Consider the following 19,940-nt stretch of genomic DNA (forward strand, 5'->3'; position numbering starts at 1 on the left):
ATCGGGAAGGTTCTTTGTAGGTTTTGGATGTGATGTTAAAAAAATGTATTAGCCTCTGGAGATTATTCTCTGCACCCACCGATCTTTTGTAAAAGAGTGCCAGGCAGTTTGGTCCAGAGGAAAGCAATCGGGCAATGCTTCAGGAGCATTGATAAGACTGCCCAGAGAACGAATCCCTGGAGTCTTGATTTAGGGGACCACCTATGCCCCTAAAGGGGTGTCTTCCACCATTGGAACCCCCTCTACCTCTAAGAGGAATCCTCGCCATGTGCGTCGTGGAAAGGGCCTTGAGATTTTTTGTGCCATATTTTCCCACTCCTCTGGTTCCTGGAAAAAGAACGTTGAGGCTTGGAAAAACATAGGCCAATGGCAGACAAGGTCTTTCCATCCTGCTCGCACCTGGCCAGCATGCCCTTTACTTTAGAACCAAACAAGGAAGATAGTTCAATAGCGGCATTCAAAAAGGAGGACTTGAAGGAGTCAGTGAGGTCACAGATGTGCATCCAGACATGACATCTCATGACTATGCCTAAACCCGCAGCTCTAGCCACCTCTTCAGTTGAGTGGGAGAGCAACCTCATGGATGAGTTGGAGATAGACTCAAGGATGGCAAGTTGAGAGGCAACCTTGTCTAGTGCCCCATCAGAAACGTAACCTGTGAGGGCTCCAGAAAGTTCGGAGATCAGATCCCTTTGAAGCCTCGTGAAATGTGCCAAGTAGCTCAGAGACCTGACTGCAAAGGTCCCTGAAGCAAAAACTCACTTCCCTAGTCTGTCCACAGCCTGGGACTCTCTGTTGGGTGGGTGAACAGTAGGACTTTCCCCCACAAGGTCTTTTTTAGTGGTCACTGCCACCATCAAAGCGTCTTCTAGCAAGCCTCTAGACCAGTGGGGATGCTCTTCTGGTGGGGAAAAAATCTTGTCTGGTCTCCAAGGAATGGCATCAATAGAATCAGGGTTCTTCCATGCATGCTGCACGATGAGCTGGAATAACTCATCAGCAGGTAGGGATCACCCAAGAAGTAGAAAGCCGAGAGCGGAAAGCCTGCAGGAAGACGGACTTCTCTGAGGAAGGGTTAGAGGGCTTCCAGCCACCTCTCTGTTTCAATATTTCTAGGATGTCTCCAAAGGAGACATCATCAGGGGGTGACTGTGGGGACCCTTCCCCATCATCATAGTCTATATCCTCTGTGAGAGACTCCTCTGGAGAGTCAAGGTGTTTCCTCTTACACTCCTTCTTCTGAGGGGAGTCTTCAGTGGGGATGTCTGAAGAAGACTTGGATGGAAGAATACCCTGAACTGGGGTTCCTGAAGCTTGTGCTCTTGGTGTCCTGGGGAGGTGGCCCATGGTAGCTGTAGCTCAGAGGGTGCAGGGGGAAGATTCAACATAGGAGGAGCACTTCCAGAAGCAAACACCCTCTCCATCACCTGGAAAGCATGCCCACTGGAAGAGGAATGGGAGCCCTGAACCGAGTAGGACAATCTTGGAACTGGAGTCACACCCCGCTCCATCAGATCCGCTCCCGGGGATGGAGCCTCAAGAAAGATTGGGGCAGGTGTTGTCCCTAGATCTGAGGACAGAACCGATAAAAAACTTAGAACCGTGCTCAGAACTGAGGGTTCCACCCCCCAACCATGAAACTGAGGAAGGGACAGTTCTGATGGAACCGAAACCCAAAGGGGTGGCCTCAAAGCCTCAGTGACGGTCACTGTTGGCACCGAGAAATGGGTTTGCACCAAGGACATCGAAGCTATGGGCCTCGGAACCGATGGATCTGGGGGAGGAGTATAAGTGGGAGTCCTGGGAGCAGTAGACTCAAACCCTGAAGTGGGATGAGTCTTAGGAATGTTTGTTATCCCTCTGTCTGTCAACAGCTGGTCCAGAAGGTGCACCACATCGAATTCAGACAGACTCCTGGTGGACCTTACAGACACTCCCGACGGGAAGTCAGGTTGATCCAGAAAAGGTCTATAAGGCTGGCCTAAGAATGGGTCTAATGAAGGGGAGTACTGGGTCCATGATGTTTGAGTTGTCGGCACTGAAGACTCTAACTTTGAAACAGGCAATAGAGGACTCAACGGCATCGAGAAAGGACTCAGTGCAGAGGAGGCACTCAGAGTCAAGGTTATTATTGGCTCCAAAGGAATTGTCGGAACCACCTTCGGTGCAGTAAAAGGTGAAGTCGGTTCAGAGACTATCGAAGACAGCAAGGTCAGAGCCGTACTCGTTACTGTAGTTATGACTGGTGCCATAGAGGTTGGTGCCAAAGGTGGTGCCGACGTCGAAGTTTTCATAATGTCTATGATATCGGATATAGAAGCAACTGGAGCTGAGCTCAGAACAGAAGCAACAGTTATAGTCAGAGCCGAGGAAGCAATCTTGTGTTCAGTAGAAGATTTGTGGGCCTTGCCCTTATCACCAGCCGGTGAAGAGGGATCAGAATGTGGATGTTTTTTATCCTTCACTGGAGGGGTTGAGACCTCTGACACAGAAAGGGACTCTAAGAAAGGTGAGGTGAACAGGCCTTTCAAGATAAGTGTATTTTTTCTCTCGTTCAGCGTCCGCTGACTAAAACTCAGGCAAATCTGGCAAGGATATTTCACAGACAGGTGAGAAACCCCCAGACAATAGACACAATCATCATGCAAGTCACTGCTGGGGAGTTTGCCATTGCAGGAAGTGCAATGTTTGAACCTCGAAGTCCCTTTTTTTCAGACATATCCAAACACACAAAAAGAAACAAACAAATTACTGCTAGAAAGTGAGGAAAAGAAGCAGAAAGAGAAGATACTAACGATGGTATCAAATAACACCACAAGGGTAGGAGAGGGCGTTACCCACGATGGTATAAGAAATACCCAAAGGGGTAGAGTTAGATAGATAAACAGGGTAGAAAAATGAATTAGATTAGAAAAAACATTCAAAATGCACAAAGATGTGTAAAAAAATATGACACTTAGCTGGAGTGCTTGGTGAAATGCTGCTATATGGCTGTGCAGCAAATGAGATCTGAGGTTACTGGGAGAAGGGCATTGTGGGTAGCAGCTTAGCTCGAGAGTTTTTGGTGTACGTGAGCTTGGTATTAGGCTGACTCGGTTCCTAGGGCTCAGAACCGAACCCATCAGTGATGAATGGGAAGAAGATTAACAACATCAGATGAAAGGTTTTCAGAATGGTTATTCAACTGAATACCTGGGACAAAGGAAAAGAAAAAGAAGTAATGTATTCACCATAACGTTCCATCTGAGTAGTTAGACTTCATTTGTCATCAACCTGCAGGTATTGGATCTGGATCAGATCAGAGACTGCAGTTTCACTAGTATCTGATCCGAGCTCCAAACTCCTCCCCTTACCCATAATACCCCTCCATCTCCTGCCTTCCCTCAGATCGAGTTTGCTATACCGCAGATATGAAACTGACCCTAAAACCTTTACAAACATGGAAGAACAGGAGAGCCACAAGGCACCCTCTCCTGTCTGCCAAGACAGAAAGCGTCAATAGAAGGTCAGGGGGAAGGAGGGAGGGACGGTTGATGACAACTGAAGTCTAACTACTCAGGTGGAACATTATGGTGAGTGCATAACTTCTTTATCTGAAGTAGTTAATATTATTTGATCATCAAGGGTCCCCAGCTATTAGCAAAAAAACCCTGGGTGGCCCTCATGGAAGGATATTTCAGAGCACTGCAGAGCCAAAGGATGCTCTCCCTCTGGAAACCATATCCAATTTATAATAAGAAATAAAAGTATGAGATGAGGGCCAAGTAGCCACTGAACAAATATCGTCCAAAGACACTCTAGACCAAAAAGCAGCTGACGTAGCCATGGGCCTGGTAGAATGGGTATTTATTCTACCCAGGAGAGACATCTTTTTATCTTTGTAAACCTGAAGGATGCATAGAGAGATCCATCTGGCAATAGTCACCTTAGAAACTGGTTTTCCCAGAAAGGGTGTAGCAAAAGACACAAATAACTGGTCAGACTTGCAATGGGCTTTAGTCCTGTGTAAGTAGAATTGTAACTGTCTATGCACATCTAACAAATGCAATTTATATTCACCCCTGTTCTGAAAATTTGGAAAGAAAACAGGCAAATTGATTGATTGATTTATATTTGTTTCTGAAGCCACTTTGTGTAGAGAGGTAGGATTAGTACGAAGGGAACCCTGTCTTTATGAAAGACCATGTATGGAGGTTTTACAGATATTGCTTGAAGTTCCGAAACTCTCCTAGCCAAGGTAATAGCCACTAAAAAAAGAAGTTATGTACTCACCATGACGTTCCATGTTTGTAGTCCATCTCACCCATCATTCTTACATATGGGTTCAGAGCCGATCCTCGGCTCCAACTCGGCCTATTACAAAGCCCAAAGTCTCTTCGTTGGCTCATGGCGAGGTAGGTATCCCATAGTGCACTAGTACAGCCCCCAGATCTTATTTGCTGCTAAACTATAGAAAGATAGAAATAAAGTTATCCAGAAAGAACAACAATAATGAAAGGTCTCCTCCCTACCAAGGTAATATTATCCTGTCTCCAGATACTTCCAGGACGGGGGTAGGTGGGTGGGTTCCTAAGAATGAAGGAACTGCTGAAAGGGAGGTCTCAGCAAAGTAGCGCCTTTAAGGAAGGTTTTACATAATCTGTGGGACATCAGGTTGGATTCATTTTGTCCCAAATGAAAGTTAGATATCACTGCCAGTTGGACCCTAATTGTGGCAGCAGCTGATCCCTAATGGAAAAGTTCAGACAAAAATTCTAAAATCATAGGGATGGATGCTGTGTAAGGATCTACATTTCTTTCTTTAGCCCAGATAGAAAACCTTCTCCATTTGCTAGTGTATAACTTCCTAGTGGAAGGTTTATGCAAAGACGTAAGGATGTGGGGTCACAGCAGGTGAAAAATCATGAAGCCTGACTAGGGATGGAAGTGGAGCAGCCATGCTGTCAAGTTGAGGGTGTGGAGGCAGGGGTGAAGGGAGCCTGACATGTGTGTCAAGAGGTCTGGCACTGGGTCCACAGTCCATGGATTGTCTAGCAGATGAGGCCCGAGAAAGGGGAACCAAATCTGATGAGGTCAGTAAAGAGTGATGAGAATCATTTTGCTTCCCAATAACTTTGCTTTCTGTATCACTTTGGATATGAGCAGACAGGGAGGAAATGCATAAAGGAGTCCCAGGGGCCAATTGTGAACAAGTGCGTCTCTGGGTGAGTCCCTCAGAGGGGGAATGAGGGAGAAGTAGCTGCTGCATTTGGAGTTGATTGGACTGGCAAAGAGATTGCAGCAAGGCTGTCCCCATTTGCGGAAGATCTGTTCCGCTATTTCCTGATTCAGAGACCACTCATGAGGCATCAGGATTGCCCCACTGAACTTGTCGGCTATCACATTGGTTGTCCCCAGGATATGCATTGCTACTAGAAAGCGTTGGGAAGATTTCGCCCACTTCCAAACATGAAGGGCCTCTTGACAAAGGGGATAAGATCTGGTTCTTCCTTGTTTGTTTAGATACCATACCACTGACACATTGTCCGATTGGATTGCTATAGTCCCCAGAGGAAGAAAGTCGTGAAGTGCTTGCAACACTAGAAGTACTACTCTCTGATATGCAAGTGAGCCTCGTGATCTTGCCATGTGTCTCAGACACTCCTGCCTAAATAATGCCCCAACACCCTATCTGTGAGGCATCCATGGTCACAGTAGCAATGAGTTGGCTAGGAAGGAATGAAGTGCCTGCTGTCAAGTGGTCAGGTTGAATCCACTAACGGTGGTCCTTTTTGCAAGACTCTGTTATGATGATATGGTGAGATAAAGGCAGTTGTTGGAAGGACCTCTGGGAAGACAGAAACCACTGGAGAACTCGCATATGTAATCTGGCTAGAGGGACTAGTGTTATGGTGGAGACCATTATCCCTAAGAGTTTCAGCACTGTCTTTGCCTTGACTTTCTGTAGAGGAAGTAGACTGAGAATTTGTTGTCTGAGGTTTTGAATTCTGTCTGCAGGTAGACGAGCTAGCATGGTGACTGTGTCTATTTCTGTGCCTATAAAAGTCACAAATTAAGAGGACGATAAGGGAGACTTTTCCCAATTTATTGTAATCCCCAGCTGGGAAAAGAGCTGGATGGTGGAATCTCTGGTTTGTAGGAGTAGGTGCCTGGTGGTGGCAGTCAGGAGCCAGTCGCCCATGTACGGAAACACTTGGAATCCTTGACGTCTCAGGTGAGCTGTCACTACTGCTATACATTTGGTGAACAACCTGGGGGCTATGATGAGACCAAAGGGCAGAGCATGAAATTGGTAATGACTAGCTCCCAGAAGGAAGCGTAAATGACTCCTAGATGCTCTGTCCATTTTTATATGGTAGTACGCATCTTGGAAGTCTATGGAGCACATTCAGTTATCTTTCCCTAACAGAGGGAATATAGACTGCAGTGTCACCATCCAGAACTTGGCCTTCTTTACAAATTCATTTAGTTTGCTGTGGTCCAAGATGGGCCTCTAGTCCCCTGTACGTTTTGGCACTAAAAAGAATCTAGAGTAAGTTCCGAATCCTATCAGGTCTGCAGGGATGGGTTGGATGACTCTGTTTGCAAGCAACTATTGCACTTCTACAGTTGCTTGATCCCTGTGATTGGGTGGAACATCCAGGATCTTCTTGGGAGTGTGGGGTGGAAGAGAAAAGGGTATGGAGTAACCTCTGGTGATTATTCTTTGTACCCATTTGTCTCGGGTGATGTTTAGCCAGGCTTCTGGATACAAAGATAGGAAACCCCCGACTGGCTCCAGAGAAGCACAGCCAGGCCCCACATCAGGAGTGTTGATAGGGACAGCCTCAAAAAGAATCGCGGCCACCCTGGTTTTGCGGATCCCCCCCTGTCTCTAGGGTGACGTCAGCCATTAGCTCCTCCTCCTCTGCCTCTGAAGGAGGAGTCACCCTGTGCATCCGGGAAAAAATCTCTGGGACTTCTTGAACCACATCCTACCACCTCTCTGACCCTTGGGATATGGTCTAGAGGGGATGGTAAAATGTACTCCCACGGCAGAGAGAGTTTTCCCTTCTTGTTCTCACCTGGTGAATGTATCTTTTACCGTAGGTCCAAACAATGAAGAACTGTCAAAGGGGGCAGAATTGGTAAAGGTAACTTGAAAGGCTCCGCAAAATTACATAAGCGCATCCAAGAGTGTCTCCTAAGGGAAACTCCTGAACCCACTGCCCTGCTCGCTCCATCGGCTGCATAGGTGATCAGCCTCATGGAGGAGTTCACAATGGAATTTAAGGTAGACAACTGAGCAGACACATCCTCAGAGACTCCTTCTGTAGATGTACCTTGAAGAGTATCTCCTAACTCCATGAGGAGATCTCTCTGAAGCCAAGTAAAATGTGTGAGATAGTTCAGCAATCTGAAGGTAAAAGCCGCTGAAGAAAAGATACACTTCCCGTATCTATCTATTGTTCGAGACTCCTTATTCGGCAGATGGACAGGTGAATGTCTCCACTAGCTCCTTCTTAGTGCCCTCCACCACCACCATGGCATCTACAGGCACGCCCTTGGACAAAAAGTCTTTCTCTTTTGGGGCAGAGAGAAATTCATTGGGTCTTCTGGTAACTGGCTCCATGGCATCAGGAGTCTCCCACACCTTTCGACTAACCAGGTCTAAGAGTTCATCGAAAGGTGGAGACACCCAAGAGGTTGAAGGTTGAGATCTGAAAGCCTTCAGGTACACTGACTCCTCATCAGAAGGGGTGACAGTGGGCCAACCGCCTCTCTGCTTTAGGATCTCTAAGATGTCTATGAAGGAGACATAATCAGAGGACGACTTGGGGGACTCTTCTGACTCCTCGTGGTCAGTGTCTGAAGTGATGGACTCATCCGGGGAGTCTACATGCTTCCTCTTGCATGTCCTCTTCTGAGGGGGCTCCTCAGAAGGTACTCTAGGGAGGTCTTTTTTTAATATTGGGGATCACCCAACAGGGGCTCCTGAGGCTGTTGTCGAGATAGAGAGAGAGAAGGTGCTGAGACAGCGGTCGGTGCTTCAGGGGGAAGAGTGTCGGTACCCTTGTGTGGAGCTGATGAGCGAGACAGCATGCTCCTCATCATCTTGAAAGCAGATCTCTTCGGCTCTGAAAACAGCACCAGCTCCGAGGAAATGGAGGTAGTCCTCGGCTCCAGAGTGACCAGTTCCAAGATGGATGTAGGGTCGGAGCTCACCCTAGCCAACGCACCAAGAGGGAGACTTGGCAATGAGGAGGTTCAGGTCCAAGTGTCCCTGTTGAGACCGACCGGTGAGCTTCGGCTCCTAGACACCACGGAAGGCACAGAAGGTGTCTGAGTGGAACTCAGCTCTGAGACAGCCACAAGGGGAGCTGGAACCTGGCGTTCCACAACAAGTGGCACCAAAACCTCTGGATCCGAAGGCCCGACTTGGCTCGAAGGAGGAACCACAACAGGGAGGATGGACTCAGGTGGCTCCGGAACTGACTGGGTCACAGCCAACACCAATTTGGGCAAAGCAGATGACTTCAAGAGTCTAAGCACAACTCTCTCCACATTTACTTCTGACAGGCTCTTGGAGGATCTGGATGACAGGATAGGCGATCTGGATCTCTGTAAAACTGGAGATCTTATGGATGGGGAGACCAGCAAAAGATCTCTGGACTAGCTCCAATGCAATTTTTCAGTAATCAGCTCCAAAAGGCTTGGGGCCAACATTGCAGTGTCAATATCGACAACCTCAACTGGCTCCGAGGACATTGGAGCCGAGGAGATAGAAGTCTTATCAAGTTTCAATTGTTTCTGAGGAGGTTCCGATACACTAGTCAGTGCTGGAGAAAGCTTCTTGGCCGACTTGACCTTCTCTTTTCTGGATGAATGGAACTATGATGAGGAAGAACAGCTTGCTAAGTCTTCCTCGAAGGAAGGCTTGAGGAAATCCTTTTAAAATGAAATTGTTCTTCGGCTCCTGGAGAACTCTGGAGCTAAAGGAATGGCAGAATAAACAAGTTTCCTGCAAATAAATGGCTCCGAGGCAATAAACACAATTACTGTGGCCATCAGTAATTGACATCTTCTAGAAGCACTTTATGCATTTTTTGAAACCCGAAGGTTTGTGGTCTTTGGACTCTTTAGACATATTTAACAGAGCTATATCAACCAGGGAAAACAAGGTCCTCTAATTTACGCAGGCCTCACCCTAACAGGTACACAACAAGCACAACAAAGACTAGGTCCTCTAACTTAAATGGGCCTAGCCCTAACAAGCACACACACACACACAGAAACGAGAGAGTAAAGAGGACTAGGTCCTCTAACTTAAATGGGCCTAGCCCTGTTCAAAAAAATGAAAAATAGCAGAAGACTAGGTCCTCTAACTTAAACGGACCTAGCTGGATAAGCTAAGTCAGAGAAAAGACCAGAAACTTCAGTAGCAGGCAAAGTACAACAACACTGCATGCAATCTACTAATCTCTAAATATTTAGAAAGCAAGGCCCTAATACAAACGTGGACCTACAGATAAACAACCTGTATCAAAATTAGCAAAAAACACTGCAAACAATATATATATATATATATATATATATATATATATATATATATAAAAGAAAGCGAGAAAAATAAGGTCCTAACACAAACGCAGACCTATGTAAAATCAAAGGTATTATAAACTAGCACACAGGATACCAAACGGAGGCCAACAAGTTCTCAACAAACTAACTAATTAAAAGGCAAAAAACACTTCTAAACACTATCTATAATATAACTAACTTCTACTATTAAGATAACTAGCTAAAGAACCAGAAAAGAGAATAATAATGACAAAATGTTTTGAACTTAGCCACGGTCAAGCAAGAAGGACTTCTGAACTCGTAGACGCAGCAAACAAGATCTGGGGATTGTACTAGTGCACTATGGGATACCCACCTAGCCATGAGCTAACTAAGAGACTTTGAGCTTTGTAGTAGGCCGAGTCGGAGTCGAGGATCGGCTCCGAACCCATATCTAAGAATGAAGGCGAGATAGGACTACAGAACATTGGCTGTTTTCCATGATAAAAATATTAGGTCCACAGAAGCAGCAGGTTTAAAAGGTGGAGCAACCAAGGCCTGTAAGACTAAGGTAAGATCCCATGGAGGGGTAGGATCCTTAACCGGGGTTCTTAAAAGAAATGTACCTTTAATAAAAGTTTTGCAAAGTCTGGAGGAAGCTAAGGAAGCCATATTCTCACCTGAATGAAAATTAGAAATGGCTACCAGTTGAACTTTCACTGTAGATGAGCTGGCACCCTGCTGGAAAATGTATGCCAAAAACCCAAGAACTGCTGGAATAGGAGCTGTGAATGAGTCCAAGTTCCTCTGAGAAACCCAGGTAGAAAAACGCTTCCATTTGCTACGGTAAGTTTTTCTAGTAGACGATTTATGAGCTGTCACCAGAACAGACTTAACTGGGGAAGAAAAACAGGGAGTCCTCACAATCAAGGGAACTGGAGCAACCAAGCTGTGAGCTTCAGACTGTCCAGGTCTGGATGAAGGCCCCTCGAGGAATGTGAAATGAGATCCGGTATGGGATCCAGAATCCAAGGAGGAACTACAAAATTTAACCAATGACAGGGAAACCAGATTTGGCGAGGCCAGAATGGGGCAATGAGGATAATTCTGCTCCCTGACTGTTGAGCCTTCTGTAGAAATTTTGTCATGAGAGGCAAAGGGGGATAAGCGTAAAAATGACTGGGAGGGCACGCATGCATCAAAGCATCCCTGGGGGATTCCCCCTGTGGGGGGGATCAGAGGGATGAATTTGCTGCACTTCTCATTGGAATGAGATGTGAAGAGATCACAGCAAGGCCAACCCCACTCGAGGAAGTTCTGCTCTGCTACTGAAGGATTCAGAGACCACTCAAAAGGCATTAGAATAATCCTGCTCAGTTTGTCTGCTAGAATATTGGACCGGCCCAGGATGTGCATTGCTACCAGAAAAGGGCTGGTAGAAATCGCCCATTCCCACACTCTCATGGCCTCACAACAAAGGGGATAGGACCTGGTTCCCCCCTGTTTGTAGATGTACCAGACCACTGACATATTGTCTGTCTGAATAACAATCATTCCCAGAGGAAGAAAGGCATGAAGGGCCTGCAACACTAATAAGAATGCCCTCATCTCCAGAACATTGATATGCAGTTTGGTCTTGTTCAGGGACCACATGCCTTGAACCATCCTGCCCGAACAATGTCCCCCAACCCTAGATGAGAGGCATCCATAGTCACAGTGGCTTGGGGAGGGGCTGCAAGAAATGGGTGCCCCTCTATGAGCTCCGGGAACGTATCCACCACAAGAGAGACCTCCTGCATGTCTTGCTTATGTGAATAGGATGTGTCAAAGTCAGATCTAAAAGTGACCATTGGACCGCTAATGTCCACTGTAAAATTCTCATAAGACGGCGAGCACAGGGGAAAAGAGTAATGGTGGCTGCCATGGAACCCAAGACTCTCAAAACCACCTTGGCTGGTAGAAGGTGAGACTGTAAGATCACAGATACATGAAGTCGTAGGTTCAGGACTCTTTCTGGAGTCAAAAAGGCCTTGGTTTGAGATGTATCGATTTTCGCCTCTATATAGTCCAAAACCTGAACAGAGTCTAGAGAAGACTTGGCTATGTTGATTGTGATGCCCAGCAAATCTGACAATTTCAGAATAAAAATCCCTGACCTGACAAAGCAGACGCCTGGTGGGAGCAGCAAGGAGCCAATCACCAAGGTACGGATAGACCTGTATCCCCTGAAGCCTCAGGTGAGCCGCTACTACTGCCATGACCTTGGCGAAGACCCTAGGGGCTATGATGAGACCGAAGGGTAGGGTTCGGAATTGATAGTGATTGGTCCCTAGCCAAAAGAGGAGGAACCTCCTGGAGCGTCTGTGCATTTTGATGTGATAGTACGCGTCCTGGTGATCTACAGAGCTAATCCAGTTGTTCTCCTGCAGATAAGGCAAGATGGATTGCAGAGTGATCATCCGGAACTTCTCTTTGGCAACTGACAGGTTTAGTGTAGAAAGGTCCAGAATGGGTCTGAAGTCCCCCATCTTTTTTGGCACCAAAAAAACCCTGGAATAGATGCCTGATCCAGACTGATCTCGAGGGACGGGCTGGATGACTCGTTTCCTTAACAGCTTTCTGATTTCTATAGCTGTTGCCTCCCTTTGTGCGGGTGGAACATCTGGGAGGTGTTGTGGTGGAATGGGAGGGGTTAGAAAGGGGATTGTATAACCTCTGGATATTATCTGTAGCACCCAATGGTCTGCTGACACGGACTCTCATGCTGTCAGGTGCATCGAGAGACGACCTCCGACTGCCTCCAGAGCAGGGCAGTCGGGCAACCCCTCAGGGCCATTGCCCGAGTCTGTCTGAGAATGGTTCTCGAGACCCAAAATTTCTGTGATCCCCCCTGCCTCTGGACCAGCGTCTGTCCTGAACCCCTCTGCCTTTGGGGGAAGGTGAGTCCTGAGTGTCCCGGGAATACTGAGACTTCTGGAACCACATCTTCTTTTGCCCCTCTGATTCCTGGAAAAGGGATCTTTGGGGGTTAGAGAAGCGGATTCTGATGGCAGACAGTGTCTTCCTATCCTTCTCACTCTGGACTAACGTTTTACGAACTGTCTTCGCAAACAAGAAAGAACCATCGTAAGGGGCATTCGCGAAAGATGCCTTAAAGGTTTCTTTGAATTGACAAGGCCTGAGCCAGGCAGCAGCCCTTGCCAATCCTTCAGTGGCATGTGACAGGAGGCACATGGACGTATTCGTAACCACTTTGACAGTGGCCATTCTCGTGGAGAATGTGCATTTATCTTCCAGAGACATGGACTCTGGGGGTGACTCAGTGAACTCCTTGATAAGGTCTCGGTGTAGTCTACCAACATGGGCGAAATAATTCAGCGCCCTTATGGAAAAAGTGGCTGAAGCATATGTTTGCTTTCCAGGACGATCCACTGTCCTGGACTCTTGGTCGGGGATGGACCGTAGAACTTTCCTGGGCCAGCTCTTTCTTGGTGGTAGCCTCTACCACCATGGCATCTACAAGGGAACCCCTCTTCCAATTTGGTCTGTCTACTGGATTACTCAAGATCTTATCGGGGCACCTGGGAATTGGCTCAATGTTGTCCGGCTACTTTCATGCCCTGGTGGTAATAAGATCCACCAAGGGATCCGCGGGGAGGGGGGGAACACCCAGGAGGTTGATGGGTTCATGTTGAAGGCCTCCAGGGACACTGACTCGTCCGAGGATGGTCAGGTGATGGACCAACCCCCACCCGCTGTTGCAGGATTTCCATGATGTCTCCATCGTCAGGGGTGATCTGGGGAAAACTTCCCCTTCCTCCAAGTCTGTATCCTCACTGAGGGACTCTGGAGAGGAGTCCAGGTGCTTCCTTTTCCATGTTCACTTGCAAGGGATCTCTTTGGTAGGACTCTCTGGAGAGGGCTTGCAAACTACTAGAGTTTTCTCAAGGGAAACGGTCTGTGGCACCCCAAGCACAGGCTGTCCATGCTTGGGCAAAATGGCAGAAGATGCACCCAGAGGCAAGGGAGTCAGGGCAGAATCCGATGAGATGGTCAGGAGCTTTGATCCTCTGGAGAGACCCCTCCCCACCACATCAAACGCCGAAGGAGAATGAGCCTACTGAAGAACTGGTAAGGAGACTGCTCTCCCCGGATCCGTCATGGGGATCAGAGCCGAGCCCAATGGAGCTGAGATACTGAGGGGCAGACCTTGATCTGACAGCATTGGTGCCAATGGGGAAAGGCTCAACCCCTCCGATGTCCAGGCTTCGGCTCCAAAGAGTCACTCAGGTCCGAAGCAGTCGGATCCAATGTGCTGAAGGTAATGGCCGGTGTCGACGTACCTGGTACCATCGGCGCCACCCCCCCCCCGACTCTGGGACCTCTCAGATCCAACAACTCCGATACTAGGGGAGAGATATCAGGGTGAAGAAGGGAAGAGAGCCTCCCCGTCTGGAGGGAGAGGGAGCTGGCAAGACCCCCATCTGAATCTGGGTGCGAATAAACCTTTGCATCATTTTATCCATGTCTGCTTCAGATAAAATATGGGTGGACCTCAATGAGGCCACCGATGCTGGCCGGGAAGGTCAGTGTACTGAGGCCCTAGAAAGAGGCCTAAGCTCCTCCAGCTCCGGTGAAAATCTCAGGGATCGGAGCCGAGGGGAAGTAGGCCTAGAAAAAACTGTCTGTTTGGGGGAAAGACCCACTGGATCCAAATGGTCCAGGGATCTCTTCCTCCCCTTGTCTCTCTCTCTCTCTCTGTCCCGGTTCCTCTCTTTTTTAGATTCTCTAACCACAGGCCTTTGATCGGGAGGTTGAGTCCTGGCCTGGGAGGGAGAGGAGACTGTGTTGGAAGTAGGAGGTGCAGTCACGGCCGTGACCGCAACAGAAGAAGAGGCAGCCACCTCCATCGCAGGCAAGAATCCCTTAAGGATCAATTTAGCCCTACGATCCTTAAGGGCTCTGTGGTTACATCCCACACAAATGGAGCAGTCAGAGGATAAATGAGTTCCCCCAGAAACACAACAGACAGTGTGCGGTCATCCGCAGGGGACAACTTATGGCCACACTTCATTTCCGAAAGATCAGCTTAGCCTGCTGATCAGCCATGTCCCACACACAACAAAAGTTTAATCTGACAAGGTTGAACTGACTACCCAGCCCCAACACTCACACACATTCACTCGGAAGGTAGGGGAAGGGAGACTAGGCCTAAACTGCCTACAAGACACAAAGACTCACTTTACTTATTTTTCTTTGACAAACGTGATGCAAAAACAAGGGAAGGGGAGATAAGGGACAGAAGAAAGCCTACCTACACAAACACAATGCAAAAACACCCACAAAAGCTTGAAGAAATTCACCTACCATGCCTAGAGCTCTAGATCATGCTGCTTGGCAAAGCCACCGCAAACGAGATCTGAGGAAAGGAAGGAGATGGAGGGGTATTATGGGTAAGGGGAGGAGCTTGGAGCTCAGATCAGATGCCGTCTTGGATCCGATCTGGATCCAATACCAGCTGGTTGATGATCAAATGAAGTTAACTACTTCAGATCAGTAGTTATATTAATTGTAAGAAGAACTCCAATAATGATAAAAGAAGATAAAAAAGATAATAATGGTAGAAATGTAGTACTAAGGGGCTACTGGCAAGGAAGGAGAATTACAATGACATATTTATATTCCACCTAAAACTGCTATAATGGAGCTTAGGAAAATTCTGGGAGAAATAATCAGTTTTCAGCAGGAAGTATTACTTTTAGGTGGGAACTGGAATTTGATTGCAACAGGGAAGATGTGTCTGGATGGCCTGTAAGGGAAAATATAACAAAAGAGAGTAGTTTTTTTAAGAAATGTATGTAAATGTTTGGCATAGAAGATGTGAATTCAGCAGTAGGAGTTCAGAGTGAATTTACATATTATTCAGCAGGATACAAAAACTGGGATAGGCTAGACAGAAAAAGAAGATATGTACTTACCATAACGTTCCATCTGAGTTGTTTTAAAGAGACAGGGCCATTCAAACCAGGATGTGCATCACTATGTAGCCTAAGGATCCAGTTTGTCTCCCTTTGTTCAAGGGTGTTGTTTAAATCACCTAACGTACCATTGCAAACTACCTGATCCAGTACCTTAAATTTAAAACTATGTGTATAATTTGTACTCTTAACATGTGTTGCTAAGGCATTGTGGTATCACCTTTCCTAATGGCTAATAAATGTTCCCTTATTCTCTCTTTAAGTTGTCTTTTAGTTTTTCCCACATAAAAACAGGTGCAGGAACAAAGGGAGCCAAACTGGATCCTTAGGCTACATAGTGATGCACATCCTGGTTTGAATGGCCCTGTCCCTTTAAAACCTTTTTTGAAGGGAAGGAGACTGTTTAAATGATTTTATTGTTAAAAGTTTGTGATAGGTTGATTTGAATTTAATGATTTGTATAAATAACTATATTGTATATATGTGCTTTTTATGGTCTGAGGAAGTGTCTGTTGAGGCTTGAAAGTGCTGACCCAATAAATTCCTAGATTTATACTGTTCCAACCATGGTGGTCAAGTGGAATTTTTCTGTTTTATTTGGTTTTGTTATTTCACCATTGGTACCTTTTTTCCACAGTGGCATTATTTGTGTTTGTTTTACTTTGGACTATCATCAATGGGTACTCTAGACCAGAAGGCAGCAGAGGTGGATACTGATCTAGTGGAATGAGCTTTGATGGTTTGCAGTAAGGGAATCTCTTTATTAGAGCACACCAGAGAAATACAGCTTGTAATCCAATTTGCTAGAGAAACCTTGAACATTGGTTTCCCCATATTTTGTCTTGGAATAAGAAACAAAAAGCTGGTCAGACTTTCTGAAGTGTTTGGTTCTATCAAAATAAAAACCTAACTGTCTATGCACATCCAGCATATGCACTGGAAGACTGACTACCTGGTTAATATCAGAAGCAACCTAGGGCAGGAAGGAAGGATTGGTGCGCACCGTCTCTTTATCTTTGTGAAAGACCAAGTACGGTGCTTTGATAGATAATGCTTGAAGTTCAGATACTCGTTTAGCTGAAGTGATGGCTACTAAGAAAGCAGCCTTACAAGACAAAAACTTTAACTCAACCTTAGCAGCTGGCTCGAAAGGAGGTACAACCAGTGCTTGTAAGACCAAGGTAAGGTCCCAAGGAGGAGTGGGATCCTTAATGGCAGGGCAAAGAAGAAAGGTACCTTTAAGGAGAGTCTTGCATAGCTGAGAAGAGGCTTATGGTAATGAATTCTCCCCCCACATGAAAATTCGAGATTGCCAGCAATTGTACCCTGACAGTGGAAAAGCTAGCTACATTATGAAAAATGCACGTTAAGATATCTAATGCAGCAGAAATTGGATTGTAAAGGGATCCAGCTGGTTTTGGTGAGCCCAAATCGAAAATCTCCTCCACTTTCTTATGGGTGGTGCAGCAGTTAACATTGTTACCTCACAGCAAGATCTTCTCTGGTTGATTCTCGGCTGGGGTGCCTTCTGTGCAGAGTCTGCATGTCCTCCCTGCATTCACGTGGGTTTCCTCCAGGTACTCCGGTTTCCTTCCACATTCCAAAGACATACGTCTGCAGCATTTCTCCCTGGGCCTCCACTGAAAATAAGCTCTGTCCTACTCAGACTTTCCTGGTCAACAAATGTTAAATAAATAAAATTACTGTTATATACTTACCTAGTGGAAGGTTTATGTGCTGCTACTAAAATCTTCTAACTGGGTAAGAGAGCCTGGGATTTTTAGCCATCAATGGAACTGGAGCAACCAAGTGGTCAATTTCAGGTTGGGTAGATTTGGGTGACGGCATTCTGAGGGATGAGACAGAAGGTCTGGGGTGGGATCCAGAGTCCAGGGCAAACACACTAGGTTAGACCAGAGGAAGGGAAACCATACTTATTGAGGCCAAAAGGGAGCAATGAGGATAACTTTGATCTGCAACCTTTGAGCTTTCTGTAGAAACTTGGGAATGAGAGCGAGAGGAAGGTAAGCATAATGCAGACTGGGGGGGGGAGCAAGCCTGGACTAGACCACCTCTCAGTGACTGACTCTAAGGAGGAATCAGGGTAAAGAACTTGCTGCACTTGTGTTAGAAGGTGACATGAAGATATCACAGCAAGGTTGACACCATTTCTGGAAGATCATGTCTACCACTGATAGATTCAGAGACCACTCGTGAGGCATCAGAATGGTCCTGCTGAACCTGTCTGCAAGAATGTTTGACTTCCCCAGAATGTGAATTGCCACTAGAAAGTGGATGGAGGAGAATGCCCATAGCCACAACTTCATGGCTTCTCAACACAAGGGATAAGACTTAGTTCCTCCCTGATTGTTGGTGTACCAAACAACTGCCATTTTGTCTGTCTGAATTGCAATGGTCCCTGTAGGAAGATGTGTGAAGGGCTTGCAATGCTAGAAGCACCACTCTTATCTACAGGACATTTATATGCAAATTGGTCTCTAAAGGGGACCAGATGCCTTGGACCCTCTGACCCAGAAAATGACCTGTCACCCGGGCTGGGAGGCATCCGTGGTCACTGTGGCCTTTGGGGAAGAAAGTATAAAGGGACAACCCTGTTCTACCACCAGTGACTGTAGCCACCAGAGAAAAGATTCCTTGCACAGTCGAGATAGTCTGATCAGATAGTTTAGAGGATAATAAAGTTGGGACCAGTGGACTGCTAGATACTGAATCCCCTTTGAATGACACCAGAAGCTTAGCCAATTGCTGAAGTCAATCATTTTGTCCTTCTACTGTAGTATCATTCTGGGTGATGGCAGGATGCTACTCAGAGCTAGGGTCAAACCTGCCTGGGCTACAAGATCCGAGAGCTCCTCCATGTCTCTTTTCATGTAGTCCAGGGAGGTATGTCTCAGGTCATTCACACCAACATGGACAATGACAGAGTCATATTTGTTCTTTTTGTGGCGTGACCTGAGTGCATGCGTTATGTGGTGGATCATGCCACCTGACAGGCAGCCGACAATAACTTTCTCCTTGTTTAGCCTGGTCAGTGTGCCTGACTAGAGTCACCTGTGACTAATGTGTTGAGTACGTTGTTTTGCCTTATGGGCTGAGGTTGAGTGGCACACTGATTTTGTGGGCTGTGTGTCATTTGGGTAGTGTTAAGGGGTGGTGGTTGTCTGTGTTTCAGCTTCAGAGGACTCTGTTGCTTGGGCAGATTTTTATTGAGAGCCTCCATGAAAGTGGGTGTGTGCTTTGTGTTTCTATGTGTGGGTTTTGGTAGTTTGGGTTTTGAAGGACTATCTGTTGAGTGTGGTGTGGTACAGGTGTTAACCTTCACCTCTTGACTGTCTAGTCCAGTCTTGGCTGGAAAGAGCTTGGCTTCCAGTTTGGCTATATAAGTGCATCTCTCACAGGTTGTAGTGTTGGGTGGTAGGAGGATAGGGTTGTCAGTGTACATGAGGCAATTGCTACATTGCCCCAAGATGCCTAGATTCATCAGGTGGACAGGAGAAAACACTGGGAGCTGACCCATGAACATGCCTGGATAGGTGCTTATTAATTTAAGTAGTAAGAACTGTTTTCCTCTTGACAAGTGAGGAACGCCGAGTGCTGTAGTAATTTGTAGTTTATTTAGTGCTTATAGCAGGTTCTGAGCAAGTGCTGAGCACAAGGAAACAGTTTTGAGTGCTGAAACTAAGACAACTGGCTAGTTCTAGCTAAAACTAGCTAGTTTTAGCACCAATCCCAAGAGAAGCAGGGCACGGCCTGTTTGGTGATCCACACTCTTGTCCCAGATGATGCAAGGGTCTGCAGGCTTGTAGTCTTTTTCTGGAAGATGCCTCAAATATTAACCAGACCAATCAGGTATGCTAAGCATAGACACTCACTCTCCAACCAGAAAGAGTCAGGAGTCAATGCACTCTGCTCCTACTCTCACCAGAATCAGAACATAAGCACAGATTCTAAGCTGTTAATGTTATGGTGTCCCATCTCGCCTTCATTCTTGCTGGTTGGTACAGCATCCCTAGCACCTTCTTTCTTGGGAGGCTCAAGGGAATAAACTCTTCAGAACAGTGGAACCAAAGGAAGCCCTGTTCCAGGAGGCCACATTTATTTTGTAATGAGTGATAAAGGTATGAGGTTTGTCCCATGTGGCTGCAGCACAGATTGAGCCCATAGGCAATCTGGCCTGAAATGCAGCTGAAGTTGACATAATTAGAAGTTATGTACTCACCATAACGTTCCATCTGAGTAGGTGACTTCATTCGGATGCAACCTGTGGGGTATCGGATCCGACCTCGGATCCGAGCCGGCAATTCAAAAGCTTAGGCTCCGAGCTCCTAGCTCCTCCCTCTTACCCATAACCCCTTGCCAAGCCCTGACTGACCTCAGATTGAGTTTGCCTCAAAATACTGA

The sequence above is a fragment of the Protopterus annectens genome, chromosome 2.part0 (assembly GCF_019279795.1).
Source record: "Protopterus annectens isolate FY-2018-M chromosome 2.part0, PAN1.0, whole genome shotgun sequence".
Lineage (NCBI taxonomy): Eukaryota > Metazoa > Chordata > Ceratodontiformes > Protopteridae > Protopterus > Protopterus annectens.